Genomic DNA, 12,925 nt, shown 5'->3' on the forward strand with positions numbered 1-12,925 from the left:
TTTGGTACATGACTCTTTTTGAATTATGGTTTTCTCAGGGTATATGCCCAGTAGTGGGATTGCTGGGTCATGTGGTAGTTCTATTTGTAGTTTTTTAAGGAACCTCCATACTGTTCTCCATAGTGGCTGTACCAATTCACATTCCCACCAGCAGTGCAAGAGTGTTCCCTTTTCTCCACACCCTCTCCAGCATTTATTGTTTCTAGATTTATTGATGATGGCCATTCTGACTGGTGTGAGGTGGTATCTCATTGTAGTTTTGATTTGCATTTCTCTAATGATTAATGATGTTGAGCATTCTTTCATGTGTTTGTTGGCAATCTGTATATCTTCTTTGGAGAAATGTCTATTTATGTCTTCTGCCCATTTTTGGATTGGGTTGTTTGTTTTTTCGCTATTGAGCTGCATGACCTGCTTATAAATTTTGGAGACGAATCCTTTGACAGTTGCTTCATTTGCAAATATTTTCTCCCATTCTGAGGATTGTCTTTTGGTCTTGTTTATGGTTGCCATTGCTGTGCAAAAGCTTTGAAGTTTCATTAGATCGCATTTGTTTATTTTTGTTTTTATTTCCATTTCTCTACAAGGTGGGTCAAAAAGGATCTTGCTGTGATTTATGTCATAGAGTGTTCTGCCTATGTTTTCCTCTAAGAGTTTGATAGTTTCTGGCCTTACATTTAGGTCTTTAATCCATTTTGAGCTTATTTTTGTGTATGGTGTTAGGGAGTGATCTAATTTCATACTTTTACATGTACCTGTCCAGTTTTCCCAGCACCACTTCTTGAAGAGGCTGTCCTTTCTCCACTGTACATTCCTGCCTCCTTTATCAAAGATAAGGTGACCATATGTGTATGGGTTTATCTCTGGGCTTTCTATCCTGTTCCACAGATCTATATTTCTGTTTTTGTGCCAGTACTATACTGTCTTGATTACTGTAGCTTTGTAGTATAGTCTGAAGTCAGGGAGTCTGATTCCTCCAGTTCCGTTTTTTGGAGAACAGCTATTTTAAGAAGATACACAGGTAACAGGAATTAACACAGGGTACTAGGATAAATTGATGACACAGTTAACACAACTGGTATTCCTTTTGGGTTGGGGGATTAAACTCATTACAAAAAAAGTGCTTTCCATGCATAGTGTTATATCCATGCTGCCATGTCACCAAAAGTAGGCTTGCCAAGGCAAGTGAAGTGTACGAATGCTCCAGCCTCACAAAACTGCAATCAAGTGCAACTATAAATAATACTGAATAAAGTTTACCATCTCACCAGTGAATAGTACTTTCAAGGCATTCAATTAGCCTAAGCCTTTTCAGTATTCTAAGCTATTCACATTGACAATCACCTTCATTGTAGTGCTTGCTACAAGGGAGACATATAACTAGTTGTTTGGGCTAAAATATAACGGGAAGGCATTCCTTGGGTTCTACATAAAAGTAATAGTTTAATGGCAATCTCTGATAGGCTGCTTACATGAATGATATTTCCTTCGTTCATTGTGTTGTTAGGACCCAGTGGGAAGAGAAAGGAAAAAAAAAAACCCACCCAAAACCTAATACTATTCTAGTTGCCTGAGCTGGTGTAACGGAAGCTCCTCAAGATCCAGATGGCACTTGACTTTGATTTCACAGGGTTTTCCTTCAAGTGAAACTACTACATTGCCTCTCACTTTCTCTCCAAGTGTCAAACGGTCCTTTATTATCATCTAAGCCATTTTCTTGCCACTCATGTTATTACTTCTAAATTTCTTTTTAGTGGCATCTATAGAGCTAGCATAAATCATCTTTTTAAAGGTGCACTTTCAGAAGCCCAGAATGTAAATACTAGGTCTTCTTTCTTAGACTCTTTTGTTTTCTATGTGGCATCTTATTATCAGCAATCATTCCTAGGTAGCAACTTCACAAAAGGTGCGTAGGGGTCCTCTACAGTATCACCAGTGTCACCCACCAAGATCTGTTTTGCCTCCTCTACAATTACTTGTCTTCTGTCATCGCCTAAACAGAAGAGAACAGCTTTCTTTTTTCGCTGTCTTGTGTAGAAGATTACCTTACGTTCCTATCATTAACAACTTTGATGACCTCATCATTCACTGTAACTCCAGAAGCCAGTTTCAGAGCACGCACGTGGAGTAAAATCAGGAAGCAGTGGGCAAAGGCGGCGTGCCGGGCCATGGGAGGAGCTCCGAGGTCCCTTTCGAACCCCTGGCCACACCCCAACACCAGACCCCCGCCCTCCCTCCCCCGCGGCAGGGCCGGCGGGCAGGTAGGGGGAGAGCAGAGGGGCCGCAGCGCCCGCCTTGGAGGCCACATTCCGGTTAAAATGGCGGTCTCTGGCCCGGGGCCGCGCTCCCCACCCCGGGGGCCCGCAGGCTGCGCGCCTGCCTTACCAGGAGGCTGTCAGCTGAGGCTACAGCGGCGGCTCAGGCTCCCCCTCGGTGGTGCCGTGGGGAGAAGGAGGGGCGGGCGGGCGGGCTGCAGTGAGCGCGGGGCACGCCCTCGAAGAATGTTTACAGTGAAGAAAATTAGCGTCATGGACCTCTGGACACTTAAGATAAAGCGCACGTTTTTAATAAACTCTGGTGTTTAATTATTGATTTGACTGAAAAAAAACTCCAAGAAGGCAGTTATGTCTGTGGCCACCCCAGGCTCTTAAATGTATATTGAAAGAACAAAATTTGCTTTTTAAAATATCTTAGAGGCAGTAACAGCAGTACCAAGCATAAAAAATTTAGTGCTTAAAATATGCAAGGGTCCAACTCAAACACGTTATTCCTTAAAAATTAGAATAACAACCAAAGAGCTGTTTGTTATTCAAACAAGAATAAATAGATATATTTTCCATGTTTTTATCTATATTCTAACAAAAAAGAAAACTCAAGCTATTTTTTATTCATATTCTTTGTAATATTTAGATTATTAAAATCATCAATGAAGTAGGAAAATATTGTAGTTAGATAGGAGATACCACAACACAAAGTATGGGTTAACATTTCTTCATTTCTAATAGTCCTCAATATTTCAGAAGATGTAGAAAATTAACATTTTCATGCTGTGGTTGATGGTCATATGTATGCAGTACACTGTTTCAGAAGAACAATTTTTAATTCTTTCTGTTTATGAAGAATTAGAAAGTTAAACTTGAAAATGTACGTAATAGGCTTGTTGGGTCTTATAAATGTTTATATGGTTAATGGCACTATTCTTGCACAAAATGGAAATGTATCTATTGTCATGCATTCAGATAAATATGGGATTCTCTGAACATGAACTATAAAACTATTTAGAATATTCAACTATAAGCAGTGACAAATAAGTAAACTAAAGTCAATTTACTTTTTAAATATAATCTTGTTAAACTCCTGTATACCTAGTTTTTCTTTTGATGTTTTATTGATTTTAAACTTCAATAATTAGAATGTATCTTCTATCAAAATTTTTTTTAATTTATATGAAACATGGAGAAAATGATAACTAACCACAGAGTAATTTATTGATTCCTAGACATTCTTGTTTCAACTATATCTCTCATTCCCCTGCCTCCAGAAGTCTTAGGAAGTGAATTTGCTTTTTGGACGACAAGATGTTCCAGGTGTTTCTTGTGTTTTCCTACCCCGTCCTGAATTTAACCACCTCTCCAAGAATCCCTAAGACATTTTAATGTTTAAATACATTCAGCTACCATCATCTAGGTGCTAGTGAACATCTTCATTGCTACTAGGTCCTTGTTCCTAGGCCCTTTAGGTGGACAGATGAAGGTTTTAAGATTAAAAAAACATGAATTCTAACTGGTATTTCAAAAATAAATTTAGAAACACAGAATTTTTATTCCTTTTCATTAAAAAATTTCTACTACTTTGTTCTAATGTTGAAAATATTGGCTCCGAATAACATCAGCAAAATGTTTTTATACTTTACGTATAATTTTTTTTTTTTTTTTTTGGCGGTATGCGGGCCTCTCACTGTTGTGGCCTCTCCCGTTGTAGAGCACAGGCTCCGGACACGCAGGCTCAGCGGCCATGGCTCACGGGCCCAGCCGCTCCGCGGCATGTGGGATCTTCCCGGACCAGGGCACGAACCTGCGTCCCCTGCATCGGCAGGTGGACTCTCAACCACTGTGCCACAAGGGAAGCCCTACATATAATTTTTGAATACCAATATCGTTAATAAGAATAGACTTACTGAATCAGTATTTTACAATTTAGATTATATATTAGAATATTCTAATATAGTACATACATTAGTATATTTATGTATATATGTATAAATATTTTATCTTTATATACATCCAATTATGATTGTAGAGTCAAATTACTGTAACTTCAAATCACTTGAAATGTGCGTTGCTGATAACCCAATAGTAATTTTGCATTAAAAATATTGCTAATTTTTATACTTAATTTTATGATCATGTTAAACTACTTACAGGTTCTATAGTAAAAACTTACAAGAGTTACCTCATGGAAGTTTTATTACTATTATGTCCTCTCTATTCTGCTTCTTCCCTCATTGCATAGAGCGATATTCTATTGTTTTTACTATTTCGTTTCATTTTTATAAACTGTAAATCATTGCATTTCTACATTGTATTCCTTCTTCATTAGGTACACTGAAATATACATACATGCTGATTTACACATTAATCTTAGCTAAATACATCCTAGAACTAACTTTATAGAAATAAAGAGAAATATTTTCTATTGCTCTATATAGCTATTATGTAATATAATAATGCAACCTCTAAAAAGGGTCTTTTTTTAAATTGTAGTGTAATTGACATATAATGTTATATTAGTTTCATGTGTACGACATAATAATTTGATACTTGTATACATTGTGAAATGATCAACACAATAACTCTGGTTAATATATCTGTCACCATACATGGTTCAAAAAAAATTGTTTCTTCTTGTCATGAGAACTTTTAAGATTGATTCTCTTAGCAAATTTCATATATGCAAGAGTGTTATTAATTATAGTTCCCATGCTGTACATTACATCTCCATAATTTATTTATTTTATAACTGGAAGTCTGTACCTTTTGATCCCATTCAACCATTTTTCCCATCTCCCACACCCCACCCTCCACCACTGGCAACCACAAACCTGTTCTCTGTATCTGAGTGTAGTTACTTAAGGTTTTTTTAAACTCTTTTTTTGTTTGTTTCTCATTTAAGTGAGATCATACATAAAGTATTTCTCTTTCTCTGTCTGATTTATTTCATTTAACATCATGCCCTCAAAGTCCATCTGTGATATCAATATAGTTATATTTCCTTCTTTTTTATGGCTGAATAATATTCCATTGTATATGTGTGTGTATGTAAACACACACACCACATCTTTGTCCATTCATCCATCTACGGACACTTAGATTGTTTCCACATCTTGACTGTTGTAACGCTGCAATGAACATGGGGTTCATATACCTTTTTGAGTTAGTGTTTTTGTTTTCTTTGAATAAATACCCAGGGGATTGCTGTATCATATAGTAGTTCTATTTTTAATTTTTTAAGGAACCACCATGTATGTTTTTTTTCATAGTGGCTGCACCAGTTTACATTGCCATCAACCATGCACAAGTGTTTCCTTTTCTCTGTATCCTCACCAACACTCCTTACTTCTAGTCTTTTTGATAATAGCCATTTTAACAGGTGTGAGGTGATATATCATTCTGGTTTTGATTTGCATTTCCCTGATGTTTAGCAAAGTTGAGCATGTTTTCTTTGAAAAAAAAAGTTCAGATCCTCTGCCCATTTTTAATTAGATTTTTTTTAATTGGTTTTTTTGCTGTTGAGTTGTATGAGTTCTTTATATATTTTGGATGTTAACCCCTTATCACGTATGATTTCCAACTAGTTTTTCCCATTCAGTAGATTACCTTTTCATTTTGTTGATGATTCCTTTGCTGTGCAGAAGGTTTTTAGTTTGATGTAGTCCCACTCCTTTATTTTTGCTTTTGGTGTGAGATTCAAAAAATCATTGCCAAGACCAATGTCAAGAGTAATACCACCTAGTTTTCTTGTAGGAGTTTTATGATTTCAGGTCTTACATTCAAGTCTTTATTCCATTTTGAGTTAATTTTTGTGTTTAATGTAAGATGGTCCAGTTTCCTATTTTTTTTTGGATTTGGCTGTCCAGTTTCTGAAAACCATGTGTTGAAGAGTCTGTCTTTTTCCATTATATTTATTTCCTCCCCTTGTGCCTTTGTCATAAATGAACTGACCATAAATGTGGGGGTTTATTTCTGGACTCTATTCTGTCCATTAATCTAAGTATCTGTTTTTATGCCAATACCATACCGTTTTGATTACTGTAGCTTTGTAGCATAGTCTGAAGTCAGGGAGTATGATACTTCCAGCTTTGTTCTTAAGATTGTTTTACCTATTCACAGTCTTTGTGAATTCATACAAATTTCAGAATTGTTTGTTCTATTTCTATTAAAAAAATTCCACTGAAATTTTATTATGGATTGCATTAAATCTGTAGATTGCTTGGGTGATATGAATATTTTAACAATATTAATTATTCCAATCCTTGAGCATAGGGTGTCTTTCCATTTATTTGTGTCTTCAGTTTCTTTCATGAATGTCTTACAATAATCTGTGTACAAGTCTTTCACCTCCTTGGTTAAATTTATTCCTAGGTATTTTATTCTTCTTTGATGTAGTTATAAGTGGGATTGTTTTCTTAATTTGTCTTTCTGATAGTTCATTGATTTGTGTATAGAAATGCAACAAATTTCTATACATTGATTTTGTACCCTGCAACTTGACTGATTTTATTATTTCTGACAGTTTGTGGTGGAGTCTCCAGTGTTTTCTATATATTATAACATGTAATCAGAAAATGCTCTTCCTTTGCACCTGGGATGGCTTTTATTTCTTTTTGTTGCCTATTTGCTCTGGCTAGGACTTCAATAATTTGAATAAAAGTGGTGAGAGTGGGTGTCCTTGTCTTGTTCCTAATTTTGAAGAAAAGGTTTTAGCTTTTCTCCATTTAGTGTGATGATAGCTGTGGGCTTGTCATAAATGGCCTTTATTATGTAGAGGTGTGTAAGCTGGATATCCACTTTGTTGAGTGCTATTTTATCATAAATAGATACTGAATTTGTCTAATGTTTTTTCGGCATCTATTGGGATGATTTTTATTCTTCATTTTCTTAATGTGGGATATCACATTGATAGATTTGCAGATGTTGAACCAACCTTGTATCCTTGGAATAAATCTCACTTGATGATGATGTATGATATTTTTACTACATTGTTGAATTCAGTTTGCAAATATTTTGTTGAGGATTTTTGCATGTATGTTCTTCAGGGATACTGGCTTTTAATTATCACCAACCTGATAAGCTTAGTTTCTTGTGATTGGTTTATTGGGAAAGTGGAATAGAAGTTGGGGAGCTAAAAAAAAAAACAAATAGTTGGGGGGCTAACAAGTAGACTGCTAGGAATAGAAATCAGTGATACTGAGGTAATAGTCTTTCCCTTTTTAAATTAATTATTGTGGAACAGTATAATGCCTTCTGGATATAATGATGCGGTTTTTATAGTTCCCCTTACCTATGAATAAAGTGTATTATCATTGATTAAAAACAGCTCTTGTTGCCATTAATTCCAAGTATGTTTGATTGGTTATAATTCATTGAATTTCTATGCATGTCTATTTGAGTTTTACTTTGGGATATAAATAGAGAATAACCCTTGATGTCTTTACTTTGGGCACATGGGTGAAAATAACTCATTTTTTTCAATGCAGGTGAGAAGTCCAACACTATTATTACTTATTATTGTACTACAAGTAACAGCGTTCTTACCTATGTAAGTATACTTATTTATTTCTTAGTGAATGGTGTGGCAGTCACTGCATGTACACTCTGATCTTTATCACAATCACACTGAGACAAAATTAAAATCAACAGCAGTGCTTCCCTCCTTCAAGAAATCTTAGTTGTCTCTGAAAGGACTATTAAGAAACATGAAAAGAATGTAGAAGACAGAATCAAGATGTAGATACAGATTCAGTATACATATTACAATAAAAAGATAAGTATTTTGAAATTATAAACCAAGAAATAACAACTAAGAATAGAAACAGAGGCAAGGAAAAAAACTATATAATAACATTAAAATTAACTATTTTTCAATGATATTGAAGTATACTATGAGCAAACATAGTAGGAAAGTATATAATAACATTAAAATTAACTATTTTTCAATGATATTGAAGTATACTATGAGCAAACATAAAAGGAAATTTAATTCACGCTCACGCTCAAGATTTACTTTTTATCACAAACTGATTGCTTTAAAAAAAATCACCAAGCCATTAATGTATTGCTTCATTTGATTTCAGATATTTCAATGAAAAAGTAATTCTATGACTGTATTTTAAGATCTTAGTTTTGCTAAGGCTTTCAGTTCTTTACTATATCTTGTTGCTGATCAAGAGAATTAAATTACACCTTAATGTCGTAGCACTCTAAATCTAGATTCAAAAAGGTCTAACTGATTCTGACTATAACATTCAAGTTAATTAGAGTTTGTTTAGTAGTTGCAAAATGTTGGGCAGTTAATCAAACTAGAAAAGACAAGGGTACTTCAAGCTGAGCAGAAATGTAATTTATCCTGACTGATTCTATTACCTATTAAAGATATGTTATTCAAACTAGCACCCGAAGTAATCAAATGCAAGTTTATAAACTAATGAAGTATATACTCTGATTTGAGAAAGGGACAAATAATTTTATGTCTAGAAATTATGCCGGACTACAGGACAACAAACTTATACTGTTCAAAGAGAGAAGGGGCAAGGGTGAGAAAGAGAGGCTGTGTCTGACTCTTACAGTAGTGAAAAAGACTCCAGGACTGTTTTCACTATGGCAATAATTTATATTATTGGTTAGTTTCTGGCTACCTGGTCATCTAATAAAATAAATACATGTGGGTATTATTCCTTGTTTCTACCATCATATCAAATAATTTTATCATTTTTATATTATTGTGATATGGAACATGGATATGAATATACTGTTGATACTTTTGCAATGCTTATTTCATAGAACATGTTCAAATACATAACAAAAATAAACTAGTTTGTTGAAAAAGTTTTATGTCACATATTGGTCACTTTTCAAAAGTCCAGTGCAATCAAAACAGGTAATTACTTTCAAGAAACAAAGTTAAATCAAGGGTCAAAACCTCCAAAATCTAGCCTCACTATAATTGAAATGCACAGGATTCTGCTTTTATTTTATTTTTTTCTTTCACTTATACCCATGCTCAAAAGAATGTGGTCAATATTTTTAACATGCTTAAGTTAATATTTGTACTCATATTGTATTTATGTATTTAGTAATAATATTCTTTATGAAGGAATAAAAGGTTTTTTTTAATTGGGTCAAACAAAGATCTGAAATAAAACTATATATGAATGGAAAATGGAAGGAAAATGTTTTCACAAAAATGCAATCCTGAAAATCTGTAAGACCTATGTGCAATGTTGGATAATATGTGTATTTTACGTAAGACCTAGTGTTCTTATATGTAAAAGGGAAACATTACAAATATTACAGAACATTAAAAAAGGGGCTGCATTAGTAGTCCTTGCCTTATATAGTTATTTCAAGGAACAAAAGAAAGCACATAAATCCTTAAGCATTGTATCTGACAAATAGTAAATATGTAAAAGGTAATCAGTGCTGCAGTATTACAGAAGAGTGAGGTACTTCTTGAGATGAGATGATTACATTCAGTAGGACTGTGCCAAGTGAAAAGTGGTAGCATATCCAATTCCTTCTCTTTAATCTTTGTAGAAAATTATTGTCCTTTTAAATTTCATATATATCCTCTTTTTTTTTTAGCGTTTCAAAGAATTGATAGTGGTCACAAAAGAAGCATTAGAGATTGAGTTATGTTTTTCATATAATCATAAAACTAATTTCTGGAAGTTAACTTTAGGTAATAATTTTATCGGAAATTCTTAGTCGGATACAGCTTAGATAAAACTCAGAGAATCAGTTGGGGGATATTTGCTTCTAGAGAATATAGCAAGCATAGTTATCTCTTGTTCCCCTTCCTTTTTTTAAAAAAATTTTTGTTGGAGTACACTTGATTTACAATGTTGTGTTAGTTTCAGGTGTATAGCAGAGTGAATCAGATTCTTTTCCCATATAGGCCATTACAGAGTATTGAGTAGAGTTCCCTGTGCTATACAGCAGGTTCATATTAGTTATCTATTTTATTTATAGAGATGTGTATATGTCAGTCCCAATCTCCTAATTTATCCCTACCCTCTCCCCTTATCTCCTGGTAACAATAAGTTTGTTTTCTACATCTGTGACTCTACTTGTGTTTTGTAAGTTAAGTTCATTTGTAGCCTTTTTTTTTTCCAGATTCCACATATAAGCAATATCACATGGTATTTGTCTTTTCTTCTTCTTCTTCTTTTTTTTTTTAAATGTTCCCTTGTTGTGGAGGGAAGGGATAGTTAGGGAGTTTGGGATTGACATGTACACACTGCTTTATTTATTTATTTGGCTGCAATGGGCCCTAGTTGCTGCGCACAGGCTTTCTCTAGTTGTGGCGAGCAGGGGCTACTCTTCATTGTGATGCACAGCCTTCTCATTGCTGTGGCTTCTCTTAGAGCACGGGCTCTAAGTGTGTGGCCTTCAGTAGTCGCAGCATGCAGGCTCAGTAGTTGCAGTGCGTGGGCTCAGTAGTTGTGACTTGCAGGCTCTAGAGCGCAGGCTAAGTAGTTGTGGCACACGGGCTAAGTTGCTCTGTGGCATATGAGATCTTCCCGGACCAGGGATCAAACCCATGTCCCTGCACTGGCAGGCGGATTCTTAACCACTGTGCCACCAGGGAAGTCCCTAATATTTGTCTTTCTGTGTCTGACTTACTTCACTCAGTATGACAATCTCTAGGTCCATCCATGTCACTACAAATGGCATCATTTTGGTTTTTTTAACGGCCGAGTAATCTATTGTTTATATATACCACATCTTCTTTATCCACTCCTCTGCTGATGGACATTTAGGTTGTTTCCTTATCCTGGCTCTTGTAAATAGTGCTGCAATGAACATTGGGGTGCATGTGTCTTTTTCAATTATGGTTTTCTCTGGGTGTAAGCTCAGGAGTGGTATTGCTGGGTCATATGATAATTCTATTTTTAGTTTGTTAAGGAATCTCCATGCTGTCCTCCATAGTAGGTGTACCAGTTTACATTCCCACCAACAGTGCAAGAGTGTTCCCTTTTCTCCACACCCTCTCCAGCATTTATTGTTTCTAGATTTTTTGATGATAGCCATTCTGGCTTGTGTGAGGCAATACCTCATTGTAGTTTTGATTTCCATTTCTCTAATAATTAGTGATGTTGAGCATTCTTTCATGTACTTGTTGGCAATCTGTATATCTTCTTTGGAGAAATGTCTATTTAGGTCTTCCACCCATTTTTGGATTAGGTTGTTTGTTTTTTTGATATTGAGCTGCATGAGCTGCTTGTATATTTTGGATAATAATCCCTTGTTGGTTGCTTCGTTTGCAAATATTTTTGCCCTTTCTGAGGGTGTCTTTTCATCTTGTTTATGGTTTCCTTTGCTGTGCAAAAGCTTTTAAGCTTCATTACATCACAATTGTTTATTTTTGTTTTTATTTTCATTACTCTAGGAGGTGGATCAAAAAAGATCTTGCTGAGATTTGTGTCAAACAGTGTTCTGCTGATGTTTTCTTCCAAGAGTTTTATAGTGTCCAGCCTTACATTTAGGTGTTTAATCCATTTTGAGTTTATTTTTGTGTATGGTGTTAGAGAGTGTCCTAATTTCATTCTTTTACACGTATCTGTCCAGTTTTCCCAGCACCACCTATTGAAGAGGCTGTCTTTTCTCCATTGTATATTCTTGCCTCCTTTGTCATAGATTAGGTGGCAATAGGTGTGTAGGTTTATCTCTTGGCTTTCTATCCTGTTCCATTGATCTATATTTCTGCTTTTGTGACAATACCATACTGTTTTGATGACTGTAGCTTTGTAGTATAGTCTGAAGTCAGGGAGCCTAATTCCTCCAGCTCCATTTTTCTTTTGCAAGATTCCTTTGGCTATTTAGGGTGTTTTGTGTTTCCACATAAATTGTAAAAAATTTTTGTTCTAATTCTGTGAAAAATGCCACTGGTAATTTGATAGGGATTGCATTATATCTGTAGATTGCTTTGGGTAGTATAGTCATTTTGACAATATTGATTCTTCCAATCCAAGAATGTGGTGTATCTCTCCATCTGTTTGTGTCATCTTTGATTTCTTTCATCAGTATCTTCTAGTTTTCTGCATACAAGTCTTTTGCCTCCTTAGGTAGGTTTATTCCTAGGTATTTTACTCTTTCTGTTTCAATGGTAAATAGGATTGTTTCTTTAATCTCTCTTTCTGATCTTTCATTGTTAGTGTATAGAAATGCAAGTGATTTCCATGTATTAATTTTGTATCCCACCACTTTACCACATTCACTGATGAGCTCCAGTAGTTTTCCAGTAGTAGCTTTTGGATTTTCTATGTATAGTATCATCTCATCTACAAACAGTGATATTTTTACTTCTTCTTTTCCAATTTGGATCCCTTTTATTTCTTTTTCTTCTCTGATTGCTGTGGCTAAGACTTCCAAAATTATGTTGAATAGTAGTGGCAAGAATAAACATCATTGTCTTGTTCCTGATCTTAGAGGAAATGCTTTCAGGTTTTCACCATTGACAGTGATGTGTGCTGTGAGTTTGTTGTATATGGCCTTTATTATGTTCAGGTAGGTTCCCTCTGTGCCCAGTTTCTGGAGAGTTTTTATGATAAAGCGTTGTTGAATTTTGTCAGAAGCTTTTTCTGCATCTACTGAGATGATCGTATGGTTTTTATTCTTCAATTTGTTAATATGGTGTATCACATTGT

General features: G+C 35.1%; 1 long non-coding RNA gene and 1 pseudogene across 2 annotated transcripts in view; one reads left to right on the forward strand and one right to left on the reverse strand.

Annotated features, from left to right (window-relative positions):
• Window positions 1-12,925, forward strand: part of LOC137223095 (uncharacterized) — a 153,627-nt gene that overhangs the window by 70,154 nt on the left and 70,548 nt on the right. The window contains exon 1 of one of the 2 annotated variants that reach the window (XR_010942717.1): window positions 7,756-7,818. The exons of the other annotated variant lie outside the window; for it this stretch is intronic. This is a non-coding gene — a long non-coding RNA (uncharacterized lncRNA). Of the gene's footprint in view, window positions 1-7,755; window positions 7,819-12,925 lie in introns of those variants that run through there. 2 annotated transcript variants of the gene reach the window in all.
• LOC137224115 (cofilin-2 pseudogene) lies at window positions 1,010-2,308 on the reverse strand (annotated as a pseudogene).

Source organism: Pseudorca crassidens, chromosome 4, assembly GCF_039906515.1.
Source record: "Pseudorca crassidens isolate mPseCra1 chromosome 4, mPseCra1.hap1, whole genome shotgun sequence".
Lineage (NCBI taxonomy): Eukaryota > Metazoa > Chordata > Mammalia > Artiodactyla > Delphinidae > Pseudorca > Pseudorca crassidens.